This window comes from Leptonychotes weddellii, chromosome 16 (assembly GCF_054177405.1).
Source record: "Leptonychotes weddellii isolate Sample4059 chromosome 16, ASM5417740v2, whole genome shotgun sequence".
NCBI classification, from domain to species: domain Eukaryota; kingdom Metazoa; phylum Chordata; class Mammalia; order Carnivora; family Phocidae; genus Leptonychotes; species Leptonychotes weddellii.
Genome location: NC_138384.1, coordinates 48,994,508 through 49,010,183, shown reverse-complemented (window position 1 = coordinate 49,010,183; position 15,676 = coordinate 48,994,508). Strand labels below are relative to the sequence as shown.

At 45.9% G+C, this 15,676-nt stretch overlaps 1 long non-coding RNA gene across 2 annotated transcripts; it reads left to right on the top strand.

The window, feature by feature from the left end:
• Nucleotides 1-24: 24 nt before the first annotated feature.
• On the top strand, nt 25-15,474 carry LOC145717633 (uncharacterized). 2 transcript variants are annotated; one of them, XR_014140976.1, is made up of 4 exons: nt 25-5,361; nt 8,929-9,191; nt 9,440-9,596; nt 11,230-15,474. It is a non-coding gene; the product is annotated as an uncharacterized LOC145717633 (long non-coding RNA). The 2 variants fall into 2 exon arrangements; XR_014140977.1 differs by lacking the exon at nt 8,929-9,191.
• The last annotated feature ends 202 nt before the right edge of the window (nt 15,475-15,676 follow it).

Sequence of the window (15,676 nt, the reverse complement as noted above, 5' to 3'; positions counted from 1 at the left end):
GGGCTGAAATTGTTCTGCATCAGATTCAGGCTGGTCAGGCGCTTGCTGCAGAGGAGAGCCGAGGCGAGGGCCTCACAGCAGCCGGAAGTCAGTCCACACGCCTCCAACCTGCAGGGCCAACACGCCAAGAAATGCCTCCAAAGTTCAGTGACCGACCCTTCAACCCACTGGCCTTTCATGGCAATGTTTAAGATAGAGGGGTGGGCTCTACCACTGGTGTTTCTGGTTTCTAATGGATTCCCAGGTGACGATGCTGGTTCTCCTGTTAAGAGCCGCTGGGTGACTTAATTACAGTCGTGGAAAGAATGAAAGATAAAGGGTGAGAATGCTTGCAACTAGGGAACAAAGCAAGGCACATGGAGAAAGACTTGCTGAAAACCTGCATTTCACCTGGAACCCAAGAGGCAAGAAGGAAGCCAGGTGAACAGGGCAGGAAGTAGCGATATACGCTTGGGAGTTGCACGCACCTGACCCTCGCGGAAGGAAGGCTGGGACATGTCAAAGACTCGGACAGTGAACCAGACAGCCACAGGGGAGTCAGAGGGCACGGTGTGAAAGGAGGCTGGGCATTTTAGGTCACATTAAGGATTTAGGATTTTATCCTAGGAGCAGCTGAGGGCCAAACAACTTTGTTGGATGTAATAATGGATGGTGGCCGTGTTCTCCCATGTTGGAGATGCGTGTTGAGGTATTCAGAGGCTGAACAACAAACTATAACTCGCTATGAGATGGTTCACCAGATAGAGCAAAAGACTGATGATCGTTTAAACTGGGTGGTGAGCATGCAGGTTTTTAATGTCCCAATCATTCTAGATTCTGTGTATTTGGGAATGTCTTGTGATAGAGTAAAAAGTTGTGGGATGTGCTCAAGTGTTTTTAAGTGCCTATAGTTAGATGGTGAGGTGGGGTTGAATAAAGCTTATTGTTATTATTGGTTTTGCTTCTAAAATAATACCTAAGCCTCTGTGAAAACAGGAAATCTCTACTAGGGAGGCTGTGGAAAGAGGTGAGGGAAGGTAATTCAGTGACAGCATAAGGCACTTGATAGATTGCCGATATGAGTGAGGTTAAGCTGATAGCAGTAGGGATTTTTCCTCTATTGTTTCAGAAAGAAGGGAACGTGGGTACAGATATTAAGTGGTTTCATGGTGGAATGTGCAGGGCTTTCCTATGAAATGGCTTCATGTTGATTTGAAGGGGGTGAGGTCATTTCTTAAGCACCAGGAAGAACAAGGCAGGTTCAAATGGAATTGTGAGAGTTGGAACACTGTCTTTGTTCAGCAACTTCACGCCCAGGTCCCCCTTCCTCTTCACCCAGCCCTCATACTGGGGACCCCAGGAACTCACCCGAGCCTCCTCAGAGAAGCCCTCCTGTGTTTCAGCCCCTCGCACAGCGCTATGATGCCTTCATCACCCAGGGCATTCACCGCCAGATCCAGGCTCTTCAGGTGTTTGCTCCTTGTGATCACATGGGACAGTTTCTTACAGCAGGCGGCAGTGAGATGACACTTAACCAGTCTGCAAGAGGAGAGCCCATGTCATTTGAGGAGAGGGCTAGAGGGGGACGATGCCCAGAAACATCAGGGGGGCTTTCCTGGACTCCTTCCTCACTGGGAACCTTTCTGTCCATCCCTGGGAATGGCTTAGGTTGTGCAGCATCCAGTGGCTCAGGTAAGGAGGGATGATAGTGGCAGGTGGGGAAAGCATGTGATGTGGCTGGAGGGATCTCTGGAAAAAGGAATGAGCACATCAGAGCTTGCTTCCCACCTGCAGATGGGATGAAGATTCTCCCTGGTGGATGGAGAAAAAGAGACAGGAAAAAAAAATGAGGAGAAGTTGGTAGAGTCCCTGAGAGGGTGAGAAAAGATGACAGATAACAGAAGGTACTGAAATGCTAGATGGGTTTGGGGTCCAAAAGGAGAGGCATCTTGTGCTTCTGTTTCCGGGACGAATGGGGAGGGTGGGGGCAGAGAAGGCCCCTGAAATACCGACTGCATGACTCATCTGAGTAGAGATGATGAGAACAGCTCCACTGTCTCCTATCTTCAGCTAAGAATAGAATGATCCCACTGGGGATGAGAGAGTCCATCTTCACGAGGCGTTCACACAAAGAATGAGCAAGAGCTCACACCTGCAGACCAGGTGTTAGGGCTCACACCTGCAGACTAGGTGGGAATGGCTAAGCCTCAGATGCCAGCAAGGATCAGTGATGATGATCCCCCAACATTTAAGCATAACCCCAAAGAAGTGGCGCCTCCAAGTGATTAAGCTTTAGTTTCTACACCATGCAAAAGTAGAGCTCGAAACACCGATTTCATGAAAACAAACATAGGACTAATACTTGGGGGGGGGGCACTCAGATCTGTGGGCTATGATCTCTATCCAGTTTCTTTCTTTTATTTATTATTGGAGAAGGAGAGATATTAAAATGGTCCTACTTTTTGGTTCACTGATTCTTTTTTTTTAAGATTTTATTTATTTGACAGAGAGAGAGAGAGTGAGAGAGGGAACACAAGCAGGGGGAGTGGGAGAGGGAGAAGCAGGCTTCCCTCGGAGCAGGGAGCCTGATGTGGGGCTCAACCCCAGGACCCTGGGACCACGACCCCAGCCGAAGGCAGATGCTTAACGACTGAGCCACCCGGGCGCCCCTCTACTTTTGTAACTGAGAAAAAGATACTACCAAGTACACAAAGATTTAGAAGGTACGCATGACTAAAACATTGGACGTAAGCTCAATGTCCAGCTTTAGGGGATTTTTAAAGTTATGATGCATCATTCAGTGGAATACCATACCATACTTAGTTTATGATTACGGTCTGCAGATCCTCAAGGGACAGAATGTGAGACCAAAAGGCAAGGTTTGGGCTCCTAAGGGAGTTCTGGTTTCCCCTGCAAATGATTGGTAGGAGAACTACATGAGCCTAGATATGTGAAATATTTAAAGCCCTGTGCCTGCCATGTGGCAAGAATGCTTTCAGCGGTAACTGCTGGGATCCTTTCTTTGTAATACTTGTGCATCCAGAAGGAATTTGCCAAAGTGTTAACTGCTTTGTCAGATTGGAGATTCATTTCTGTTCATTGATATCTTTTAACTTTTCTATAGTCTGTTTAAGGATGGAATAGTCTTATTAAATAGAAACACTCCAATAAAAGGTAAAGAAATTTGAGCCCCAGAGGAAGAAGGTGTTGAGAGAGAGCCCCTCCATCTCCACCCTACATACAGAATGAACAGCTAAAGAGTAACTTAGGGCAAAAACAGGTTTTCTGAAAAGTGAACAGGTTTTAGAAATCGAGGGTGACCTAAGCTCCAAAAATCCAATCGTGGGGTTCCTGTCTGGACTCATTTCTGTGTCCTTCCCACACTCACTGTGGTAAACATATGAAAGCATGAGCATCAGTTGACCCAACTAGACCCAACTAGACCCAATTACCAAGAACTAATTTTTGGTACCAGTCTTCCTGCTCACATATCTGGACTTTCTAGGAACCCCAGTCCCCAGTATGGTAGAACTGACCCCCGACAACCATTGAAACTCACTCCAGGTCCTGGAGGTGACAAGATGGTTCCATCAGGACCTCGCAGAGAAGGTTCATCCCACCATCTTCCACGGGGTTCATGCTAAGGCTCAGATGCGTCAGATGTTTGTTGCCCATAAGTGCAAACGCAAGAAAGCCACAGCCGGCGACATCCAGGTTGCATTCATTTAGTCTGTGGGGCGCACACAAGGGAAAGAGGAAGGTTATACTCGTGACTTGGTTTCACCTTGGGTAAGCCATTTCTGTTGGCCTCAGTTTCCTCCTCCTTTGGGAGGGTATTATGTAAGGGGGTACTTAGGGAGGTTTCAGCTTGGGTAACAGGAGGACCATGAAGTGCTTGGTATGATATCTAGCAGAATGCATGCACTGGATGCCGTTCAAGATGCTCTTTTTAATCTTCCTTCATACTCAATGTGTCGCTTTCCTATGGCTACTGTAACAAATTACCACAAACTTAGTGGCTTAAAACATACATTTATTATCTTACAGTTCCGGAGTTCAGCAGATTTTGACTGAGGCAAAAATCAAGGTGTCAGCAAGGCTGTGTTCCTTCTGGAGGCTCCAGGGGAGAATCGGTTTTATTGCCTTTCCTAGCTTTTATAGGGCTGCTCATAGTCTTTGGCTTCTGGTCTTCAGTCAGCAATTATATCCTGTTACCATATCTCCTCTCCCACTTCTCCTCCTTTCCCTCATAAAAACCCCTTTGATTACATTAGGGCTACTCAGAGAATCCAAGATAATTTCCCATCTCAAGATCCTTAACTTGCTCACACCTGCAAAGTCCCTTTTGCCATGTGAGTTCACATATTTACAGGGATTAGGACATGGGCATCTTGGGGAGCAGGTCACTCTTCTGTCCACCATACTCAGCATCTTCCCATCACTTATTCACTGAAGAACCTTGGAACCCACAAGGTAGACGTGTACATTAAAGTTATATTCTTTAACAGAATTTCTGGCTACAGGTATACCATTAACATATGTTGATTTTTTAAATTAGAGAGTTATTGGCGAACTAATTGGTCAATGGGGTGAAATGGCAGAAAGCAAAGTGACCTCAGCAAGGCAAGCTGGCAGTGTGGGACAGGTGTAACACCCATCTTCTGTTCTCACCACCAGACCAAAGATGTAGGCTAGAAGAATAACCTGGCAATGGGGTAGCAGTTTTCAAAGCAGTTATGGAGACCCCTTGCTCTACGCTAGAGTGCATGGCCTCCCCTCGCTGTGCACGTGGTACTGTCCAGAATGGTGGGGACAGAACCTCTGTGGCTGCCAACTCTGTGTCACTATTATCAGCATCCAAAAATCTCAACCATCCAGCTCTCCCTACCAGAACCTAAGCTCTGTGAACTTAGGGACCACGTCGGTCATCTCTGCATCACTGGCAACTAAAAGTGTTCGCCAGTTGCACGCGCTTACTGTAGTCAGTCCTCATGATGCAGGGATTCTGTGTTTGCACATTTGTCTGCTTGCTAAAATTTATTCGCTACCCCCCCCGCCAAGTCCATTTCGTGGTGCTCATGGGTCCTTCACGGACACACGTGCATGTGCAGAGAAATATTCGCACACGCTCCCCGCTGAGGCTGAACTCGTTTCAAATTCACTGTCAACAAGTATGCTTTTCATGATCCAGTTAGTGCCACGTTTTCCGCATTTTTGTGTTTTTTGTGGGTCATTTTGTTGTTTAAGATGTGGTGCTAATGTGTGGAGCTGAAGTGCTGTCCAGCGTTCCCATGCCCAAGAAGGCTGTGCTGTGTGGAGAAAGTGCTTCAGAGATGAGCTTCGTTCGGCCACGATCACGGCGCTGTCGGCCCTGGGCGCAATGTGAGTGAATCAACAATATGTATCAAATAAGGGGTCTTCAAACAGAAACACACAAAGCGAGGTTAGGTACTGGTTGGTTGATGAAAATGTGACCAGAGGCTCGAAGGAACCTAACCCTGTGTTTCCCCTGGGAGCAGTGGTTCGGTGTTTGTGACGACTTTATAGAACATAACTGCAGGAAATAATGAGAATCGCCTGAATTTGGATAAATGACGACTTCCCACTGTAAGAAAACGGGCCGAGATGGAATTTTCCAGGGAAGGAGGAAATTGGCGGGGACAGGATGCAGCCCTTATCTGTTCCCTTCATCATGACAACCGTCCTCCCACTGCTTTGAGCTTGCGAGTGTCACATGCTGTTTGTAACAAAGCAATGCAGTCCTCCCAAGGAAGCAAGCTGGACTCACGTCAGCCTCTGTAGCCCACAGGTGGGCACTTTTATGGCTTGACACAGCTGATTCACGCCTTCACTCCCCAGGCCGTTGCTCGACAGGCACACGTGCGTCAGACTCTGGTTGCTGGTGAGGGCTGAGGCCAGGTCCTGGCAGTCGGCCGCTGTGAGGCCACAGCTCCCCAGTCTGCAAGGAGAGAGCCCCCAGGAAGGAAAGGGTGAGTTCTATTCTGAAGGTTCCCTCCCTCCCTCCTTTGCAAATAAGGGAAAGAAATCCTACCCCATGGCTGACCATGCTCTTGCAGACGTATGCTGAGGTCACACTGTGTCTTGCATTTAACTTGCAAACCCAACCCTGATATTTATATAAATGGCGTGGGTGACTAGATCTGCCATCACCCACAATGGGAGACACATGGACAAGGTCAACCTGCTCCCCATCCAGGGGTCCTTGCTCCTTACATGCGCTGTGGTGTGAGGTGTTGCCCAGATTAGGAACCTTCCTATATAGAAAGTGCTCTTCCTATTCCATCTGTTTCTCAAAGGTTCATACACAATAGCACTTGAAAATAAGAATTTCATACTACTTCTCTCATGGGATTGTGGCAAAGCTAAATGAATTAACACATCTAAAATGCTTAGAGCAGCGCATATAGCAAACATTTACTCCCTATTACTGACAGTGATTTATTTTGATGAAGAAATACTGGCTGGGTTGGATTAGAAGGGGGTCAGAATATGTAAGCCTGAAATATGCCACTTGGGCATAAGGATGATCTTGAGCTGAAAGCAACTGAGAAAAAGCAGACACAGGAAGGGCTCGGTGCTCTCCCCCATCTGCCTAAAAACAGGGCATGAGTTTCCCTTGTACGTGTGTCCCTCCTCTTTGGTACCAGCAAGAGAATGACCCTTGTCACCAGAGATGGACATGACATGGAGATGAGTCATCATATAACATTTATCTACCATTAATTCCTCTCATATACTTCCTAGTCACCTACCCACAATTTATCAGCCCCTAGAAGCCCCAAACGCCTTTTGTCTAGTCACTTCTCCACAATTTAGCGTAACTTTGTTAAAATGATATATAAGCTTGAGTCTAACCACTTCTTTGGGTTACTCACATCTTTTCTGTGAAACCTCCATGCATGTTAAAAAAAAGTAGTACCAATACAACATGTGTGTCCTTTGTCCTGTCAATCATCAGTTTAATTTGCAGGACTCAGACACTGAACCTAAGAGGATAGAGGGAAAGTTTTTTCCTTCCCCTACAGACTGAGGGAGAGAAATGTTGGCTTCTAATGTGATTCCCCCCCCCCCAGGAATTTAAAGGGTAATTTGTGCCATTTTGTTTTCAATTTCTGCTATGACTTTAGACTCAAACTCCCCAGGAAAGAGGGATGTTATTGACATGGCATGTTTTGGGAGTGATGGTGGGGGGAAACAACTTTGCCCAGATTGTAGGTCATTGAGGGGGAGATTTCCAAGTCTTAGGTATCAAACCAGAGCTCATGTTTTAGTTTTGCCTTTTATTCCCTATGTGGCCCTAGACAAGAGATTTTTCTTTCTTCTGGATTCTGTTTTCCTTATCAGCAAATGGGGTGAAAATAATTCCTATGTGGCAGGTTGTGAAGGGTGGTATTAATGGAATTAGAACACTCAGCACAGGGCCTGGAAGGACACCATAGATGGCAGCTCCAACCACAAGCTAAGACTCTCCGGGATTTGGGCATTGGTGCAATTTCCAGTATATAACACCGCAGTGCTAACTCTAAGCAGAATGCCGTATGTGAGATCCCCAGAACTTATTTGTCTTTTAATGGTACATCTGTACCCTTAACCAACCTCTCCCCATTTCTCCCCCCAACTGCCAGCCCCTGGCGGTCAACGTTCTTCTCTCTGGTTCTACGTGTTTGGCTTCTCCCCTAGACTTTTATATCGTTCAGAGTTTGATAGCAAAGACACAGATGTTATTTACTGAGTCTTCTTTTATACCTCAATATTGGGGCACTCCCATGGGGTCAGAACTCCCATTCTAACCCTTGGCTTAGGCGTCCACTAATTCCCCTCCCCTCCTTCCCCACCATTTGGGCCATGTCAGCTAAGAGAAAGGAGCCCTGGTGGACAGAAGTGCAACTCACATCAGCTTCTGCAGGGTGCACTGTGAGGCAGTCAAGGCATTGCAGAGCGGCTTTATGCCCTGGTTTGACACCTTATTTCCTACCAGGCTGAGAGATTTTAGGCTGATGGACGTAACAAGGATTTGGGAAATCACCAGGCAACAGGCGGGGGTTAGTCCACAGTGATCCAACCTGCAGAGATAAACAACGTGAAATGCATTCTCACTTCTCCCCCCAAAGCAACCCATTTCCCTGTGCACCAGCTACTCTGGCCATGTTGCTGATTTCTGGACACAGTTTGCTCTAGGCTCAGGGTCTGAGCATTTGCTATTCCTTGTGTTTGCACCATCCCTCCTCATCCCCAAACCCACATCTTTATGTGGTTCAATTTTTCATTCAGGTCTCCTGAATGTCACCTCTGAGTTCGCCAGTCTCACAACCTTACTTAACTGTGCCTGCCCCACCCCACTGCACCCGAAACCCCTCTATCCAGCATTATTTTATGCATAGCAATGATCACCAGCCAATGTTTCATATATTTGCACTTTAAAAAAATTGAAGTATATCTGACACGTAATATTGTGTAAGTCTAAGGTATAAGCATGTTGATTTGAAACATTTATATACTGCAATAGAATTGCCATTGTAATATTAGTGAGGACCTCTGTCAGGTCACATAATTATTTCTTTTTTGTGGTGGGAATAATTAAGATCTAGTCTCTTAGCAAGTTTATGTTTATAACACAATATTGTTGTCTATAATTATTATACTGTGTGCTAGGTCTCCAGGACCTATTTACCTACTAGTTGCAAGTTTTACCTTTCAACAACCTATTTCTACTTTCCCCCACCCCTAGTCCCTGATAAACACCATTTTACTGTGTTTTTATGAGTTCAGCTTTTTTAAGATTCCATATGTGAGATCATATGGTATTTGTCTTTCTCAGACTTATCTCAGTTTGCATAATGTCCTCAAGGTCCATACATGTTGTTGCAAATGGCAGGATTTCCTTCTTTCTCAAGACTACTTGCACTTATTGTTTGTCTTCCTCTCCAGAATGTCATCTCGATGACCCTGGCTTGGAATGGCAGCTCGCAGGTTACAGAGCAAAAACGCATGTGGTGCAAGGCGAAATACTCTTCCGCAGTTGCTCTGTGTCGATTAAAGCTCAAAACAGAGCTTATGTTTCTCTGTCTCAGCATGGCATCCAGTAGCAGTGTCTTTAGACCAAGTTAATCTAATTGACAAAACACATGCCCAGGATCTACAAAACCGTGTTAACAGCCCCAAACTGGAAATGACCACATGTCCCTGGACAGGTGAATGGCTACATTACTGCAGTGTATCCGTCCTACTGAATAGTACTCAGCCCTAAAAATGAACATGCGATTGATACCCAGAACAGCATGGATGATGGATCTTAGGGGCATTTGCTGATTGAAAAAAAGCCAATCTCGGGGGCGCCGGGGTGGCTCAGTCGGTTAAGCATCTGACTCTTGATTTTGGCTCAGGTCCTGATCTCAGGGTCACGAGATCGAGTCCAGATTGCCCTCTTCCTTTCTGATAGGTTTGCAACTTGCTGTGAATGATTATTTAACAAGGAAAGACAACAACCACAAAGCCAAAAATGCAGAAGCCATACCCAGAATGTACCTCAAAGACTCCAGCAAGCAGTTTGGGTGTCTTAGCGCTTCACACGCCATCATCATATCTGCCTCCTTCAGGTGAGTGCTTTCCAAGTTTAGGTATTTAATATTACGGTTGGTAATGAGAGTCAACCAGAGATGACGAAGGCCCAGGGTAACCTGCACACCTTTAAATCTACCCAATAGAAAGCAGAAAATACGACGAGACACAGGAGACAGCTGTATCCCAATTTTCCCCTTTCCCCTCCTCTCCCATTCCAACTCTCTTATCTCTCAACTGTTGGCATTTATGTAATCTTAAAGATTTTTAAAATTTTGTAAGTGATCTCTACACCTAATGTGTGGCTCGAACCCACAGCCCTGAGAATCAAGAGTTGCACACTCCACCCACTGAGCCAGCCAGGTGGCCCACATTTAATTTTAAAGCAACAAATACTTGAGCATCTACGATGCATCAGGCACTAGAAACAGTATTAAGTGATGCTGATACTCCATGTTCTGATGGAGCTTGATCTCATGGGGAGACACTCATCAAAGAGCTGAACCAGAGTTATGCTGAAGAATGAAATATGGTCGGTCCATTAAGAACGGAGCTAGAGGGGCACCTGGCTGGCTCAGTCAGAGGAGCATGTGACTCTTTTGATCTTGGGGTCGTGAGTTGGAGCCCCATGCTGGGTGTAGAGATTGCTTAAAAATAAAATCTTAAAAAAAAAGAACAGAACTATAAACAGATATGGTCAAGTTCAGGCTGAAGAGAAAGGTCAAACGTCCGAAGAGTGTGTATATCGTGACACCACTTGGATTAAAAAAATAAGTCATTTGCCAATATATACATATAATTGCATGGGAAGTTGATGAGTAATTAGGGGGATAGGAAGTTGAAGAGGCATCAGAGGTTTTACTGAAAACCCTTGTAATGCCCGAATCCCGTTACCATTATGATGCGTTACTGCTGTATTACAAATACAGTGATGACACAGATTTAGGCTCATCACTGCGTGGCAAGAGCTAAGAGCAGGGGTTCCCAGGGAAACGCTAGGGTAAAGCCGGCAGAGGGGTTTGGTGCAGGACGGAGGTGAACAGGGCACTGTCAAGACTCTGGCACAGTCCAGCTTACGGAAACTACTTAGGGAAGGGATACAAGTGGCAAGAAGGGGAAGAGGTTTGTACGGAGAAGTTACATGTGCTTCTCCTGGTCTTGGAGGGAAGAGTCCAGAACAGAACCTTTGTCTGCAGCAGAACTAGCACCATATCCTACTCCAGGTGCTTGGTAGACCCTGGGGTCTACCACAGACCCAGGACCTTATTGGGTGTTCAAATATTTGTTACCTTATTGATGAATGTAAAAGCATTAAGACCTGACTTAAAACCTCCCATGAGTCAAGTACTTTGATCTTGCAATGGCCTCGTGCTCCACCCATTTGCCTGCAATGAGCTCCCCGCACCTTTGGCCCTCACAAACTCCTATTCATCCTTCAATACCCAGCGTGAATGAACCTGCCTCAATAATCCCTTCACAGGGTCTTGAGTTTCTCCCTATTGTGTGCTTTTGCGAACTTGGCTCCTGTATCTTCCACAGCAGTTATCCCCTCTGATTACATTCTCAGATGGGTCTTTTCTGGTAGGTGGGAGAAGAGAGTGGTGACAGAGCCATGCCAAGGGGCATGTACCAGGGGCCGGGTAGCCTTACATTAGATTCTGTATTTTACAGGTTGGCTGCCTCAGTTTGATGCAGAGGGTCTTCATGGCCCATTCATTCAGGATACTGCCACTCAGGTCCAGCTGTCGCAGGTTTGGGTGGGTGCTGAGTACGAAGCAGAGACTTTTCCAGCACTCATCAGCAAGGGTCTTAATCGGCGTCCTACATTGGAGAAGGAAATCAACATTGGCTTCCACTGGATGGGGTTTAACATGAGCATCTGCCACAACAGTGTCAGAGGAGAGAAACCAGGCTGTTATGGCAAGACGGGGGGGACTTCAGAGGTCCTGAGGTCGATTTAGTGATGTCGCTTTGTGCTTTGAATGCGTGCTTGCACACCCACCCTGCCTCCTGAACGGGGTACATACTAAGGTGATGCGGAGGCACCAGCTCTTGAATTGGGTTTGCCCTTAGAGTCTAGCTCCCCCTTGGATGTAAAATGGTGCAGCCACTGTGGAAAACAGTATGGAAGTTCCTCAAAAAAGTAAAAATAGAGCTACCGTATGATCCAGTGATTGCATTTATAAACATCGAATTTTGAAATTGAATTGAATTGAATTGAAATCAGGATCCTGAAGAGATCTGCGCACTATCATTCCCAACAGCCAAGATATGGAAACAACCTAAATGTTCGCTGATGGCTGATGGACGAATAAAGAAAACGTGACCCGTACACGGATATATACACACCAGGGGATATTATTCAGCTTTAAAAAAAGAAGGAAATCCTGCCATTTGCAACAGCATGAATGAACCTAGAGGACGTTATGGTAAGTGAAATAAACCAGCAACAGAAAGATGCGTACAATCTCATATATAGAATCTAAAATAGCCAAACTCATGGAAGCAGAGAGAGGATGGTGGTTGCCCGTGGCTGGGGGAGGGGAATGGGGCAATGTTGGTGGAAGGGTAGAGAGTTTCAGTGACACAAGACGGATATCTAACATAGAGCAGTGTGACTGCCGATAACAATACTGTATCATATACTTGAAATTTGCAGCAACACACACACACAGAATGGTAACTAAGTGAGGTGATGGATATGCTAATTAGCTTAATCATGGTGATTTTTTACCAAGTTGTACATCTTAAATATGTATAATTTTTATTTGTCAATTATGCCTCTATAAAGATGAGAAGGAAGGGGCACTTGGGTGGATCAGTCAAACATCTGCCTTTGGCTCAGGTCATGATCTCGGGGTCCTGGGATGAAGCCCCGTGTTGGGCTCCCTGCTCAGCAGGGGGTCTGCTTCTCCCTTTGCCCGTTCCCTTGCTGTGCTAATAAACAAAATCTTAAAAAAAAAAAAAAAAAAAAAAAAGAGGGCACGTGTGGTGATGGACGCTGGGGGTTATATGCAACTAATGAATTGTAGAACACTGCATCAAAAACTAATGATGTACTATATGTTGGCTAATTGAACATAATAAAAAATAAAATATAGGAAGAAAAAAAGACTAAAATGGCAAAATAAAAAAAAAGAATAAAATGAAGGACTCACCCTTGAGGAATGAGGGGCTGTGCCTCAGTGAACTCATCCTTTGAGAAGCTCTCGTGGACATCTATACGAATTTTCTGCAAATACTGGCAACGCTGCAGACAGAAAGAGGACACCATCAAGTCCATTCGGCGGTTTATCGGAAGCCACACTTCCTGGAAGCTGTTCAATGCCAAGCGAACAAACTCTTCATCTTGAGTCTCGAAAAGACAGTGGAAGGCGTCCAGCGAGTCTGGTGGGGCGGGGCTACTGGCCTGTTGCCCCAGCAGAGAGATCCAGCTCAGAAGCCCCTGCTTCACCGCCAGGGGAACATGACATCCAAGCAGGACTTCCAGAGTCCCCGTCACTTCTTTGTTCATGAGGCCAAACAAGAAACGCTTCATCTGGAACAGGTGGGCATCAGAGCTGATCTGTTTGAGCTCCACCAAACTCCTCATGTTCTCCATGAACACAGGGTAGGGGGGGTCCCTCTCCATTTCCAGTCCTTCCAGAACATAGTACAGGGCAGCAAAGAACTCCTGGAGGCTGACGTGAGGGAACATGTAGCACCTGTCGCCACCACGGTCTTGGAGGAGGATGTTCGTGTGAAAAAGAGCGGAGAGCTCAGACTCCCTGAGTCTGTGAACACCGAGGTCATCTCCATAAAACACAAACTTCCTGTTCCACACTCCCTGCACAGCCATGAGGCACACACTCTTCAAAACGGCTCTCTCTTCCTGGTTGAGACAGTGCCGGGAGGCATCTCGTGGAGTGAGCTGATGGAACACAAAAGTGGCATATAAACCCGTGAGAGTTTGGCAGGTAGGGGGAAGGCTCTTTCCCAACGCCTCCTGTAGATTCAGAGCATCGCAGATGAGCGACCCCAAGATGGGGACTTGGCACTCGTCCAACAACGGGTGGTTGTCCACCACCAAATGCAAGACTTGTGTCTTCTGATGCTCATTCTTTGTGTGCCCAAGGAGCAACTGGATCCTTTTCTCCACAGAGATGCCCCCAACAAAGAGGTAACGGGGCAACGTGAGCATGGATTTGAGCTTCTCTATGCCCGTGTCTCTGATGGTGATCATCAGGGAGGACTCAGGGAGAAGGACTTTCTTCAGCAGACTACGCATCAGAACAGACATGGGTTGTTTAGCTGCCCAGTCTTCACAGAGATTTGTGTCATCGTTTTGGAAGGTGAAGTCCAGGTCATCGAAACCATCAACAACAAACAAGAGCCTTTCCGGTTGGGACATGATCTCCATCATTGGAACCTGGGAGTCTGGCCACTCTCTGGAAATTAAGTCTGCAAAGCTGCCCTCCCTCATGCATTGCATGTCTCTGGCACAGAGGAAGAAGACATAGGAGAACATGCCCTTGAAGAGGTCACCCTGTGCCCAGCACAGCAGGACCCTTCTGGCCAAAGTGGATTTCCCAATTCCTGATTTTCCATGCAAAACCACAGTGCGAGGCTGGAAGCCCCTCTGGTCTGGATTAAAAGCACCAAGCAATGTTTGCATTTCTGGACAGTCAGAGGTAAGGTTTTCAAAACCACGGTATTCATCCAATTCTGTAGCAAATTTTATCATCACATAGCCCTTGTAGTCCCTTGTGTTATCTCCACGGCCCAAGTTGGACAGGGAAAGGGAGAAGAAAAACAGGAAACATTTTAAGAAAGTCTGGAATTTAGGAAAAAGCAAAAGCAAAACAAACCCCCAAACCCTGGATCTGGAATCAGTGGATCCTAAATCAGACAGTCTACATACATGGTTCTTTTGTCCCTTCCTAGCAGTGTACTGATAACAAGCTCCATCCCTCAAAGATCACTTCCTCAAAGCTTAGGAACATCCTACAAAATAGCTCTATTTGTCCCTTTAGCCTCATCTTTCTTTTCAGCACTTAATACCTGATACATTACATTTTTGTTGGCTTATTGTCCTTCTCCCCTCAGTAGACTCTACTTGATGCCCAAGTTCACCAGAATCATAGGTTTTTGGAATTTATCTTTATACCCAGTTCCTGTAGATGATCACAGTGAACATATGTGACTCTGTCCTTGGTGAGGATTCTAGGAGCTCTTGGGGAAGAGACTGATGCACCAGAGACAAATGTGGATGAGCAAAGGGACAGTGGACTCCTCTGCCACCCAAACTCCATAGACTGGTTTTCACCCAGCTCCATCCCAGGGCAGAAAAAAAAAAAAAAAAGTGAATCAGTTTTCTTTACCTTCTTTTGTCTCGGCGACTATGGCACCGTCTTCTATAGCTTGTGAAATTTCTGCAATAAAGAGAGGAAGGATGGATTCCCCCACTCTTATGTGAGTATCCAAATCAGAGAGGGCACAGTCATTGGGCATCTGCCTTCGGCTCAGGTCATGGTCCCAGGGTCCTGGGATTGAGCCCCGCATCGGGCTCCCTGCTCGGCGGGAAGCCAGCTTCTCCCTCTCCCACTCCCCCTGCCTGTGTTCCCTCTCTCTCTGTGTCTCTGTCAAATAAATAAATAAAATCTTTAAAAAAAAATAAAGCTAGGATAATAGTTTCTATGTTGTGGAGTTGCTCTGAAGATTAAATCAGGTGTTTTGTTGGAGGAATAGCACAGCCTCTGGCATGTAATAGCTACCACTTATCGACAATCATCATTATGTCTACTTATTAAAAAATGGTGTCTTTATTTCATATCATCACTAAATCACTAAGTAATCTTTAAATGCATAAGATACAATTTTATCCATGGAAAGATGACAATATATAGGACTCACCCTGTTAAGCTGACATTTACATTAAAATTGATAACCATAATATACTGCCTCATCATGTGAATAACCCAAGGCCATACAGCAAAATGGGACTGGAATTTACAGGTTCAAACTCTGAGCACTCTTTGTGACCAGTCTCTGCTGCTTCACTCTGCTGGTGACACTGGAGGATCTGACTCCATTGTCTCCATTACCAGCTAGTCATGGAACAAACTGTGAGATCCTGAGG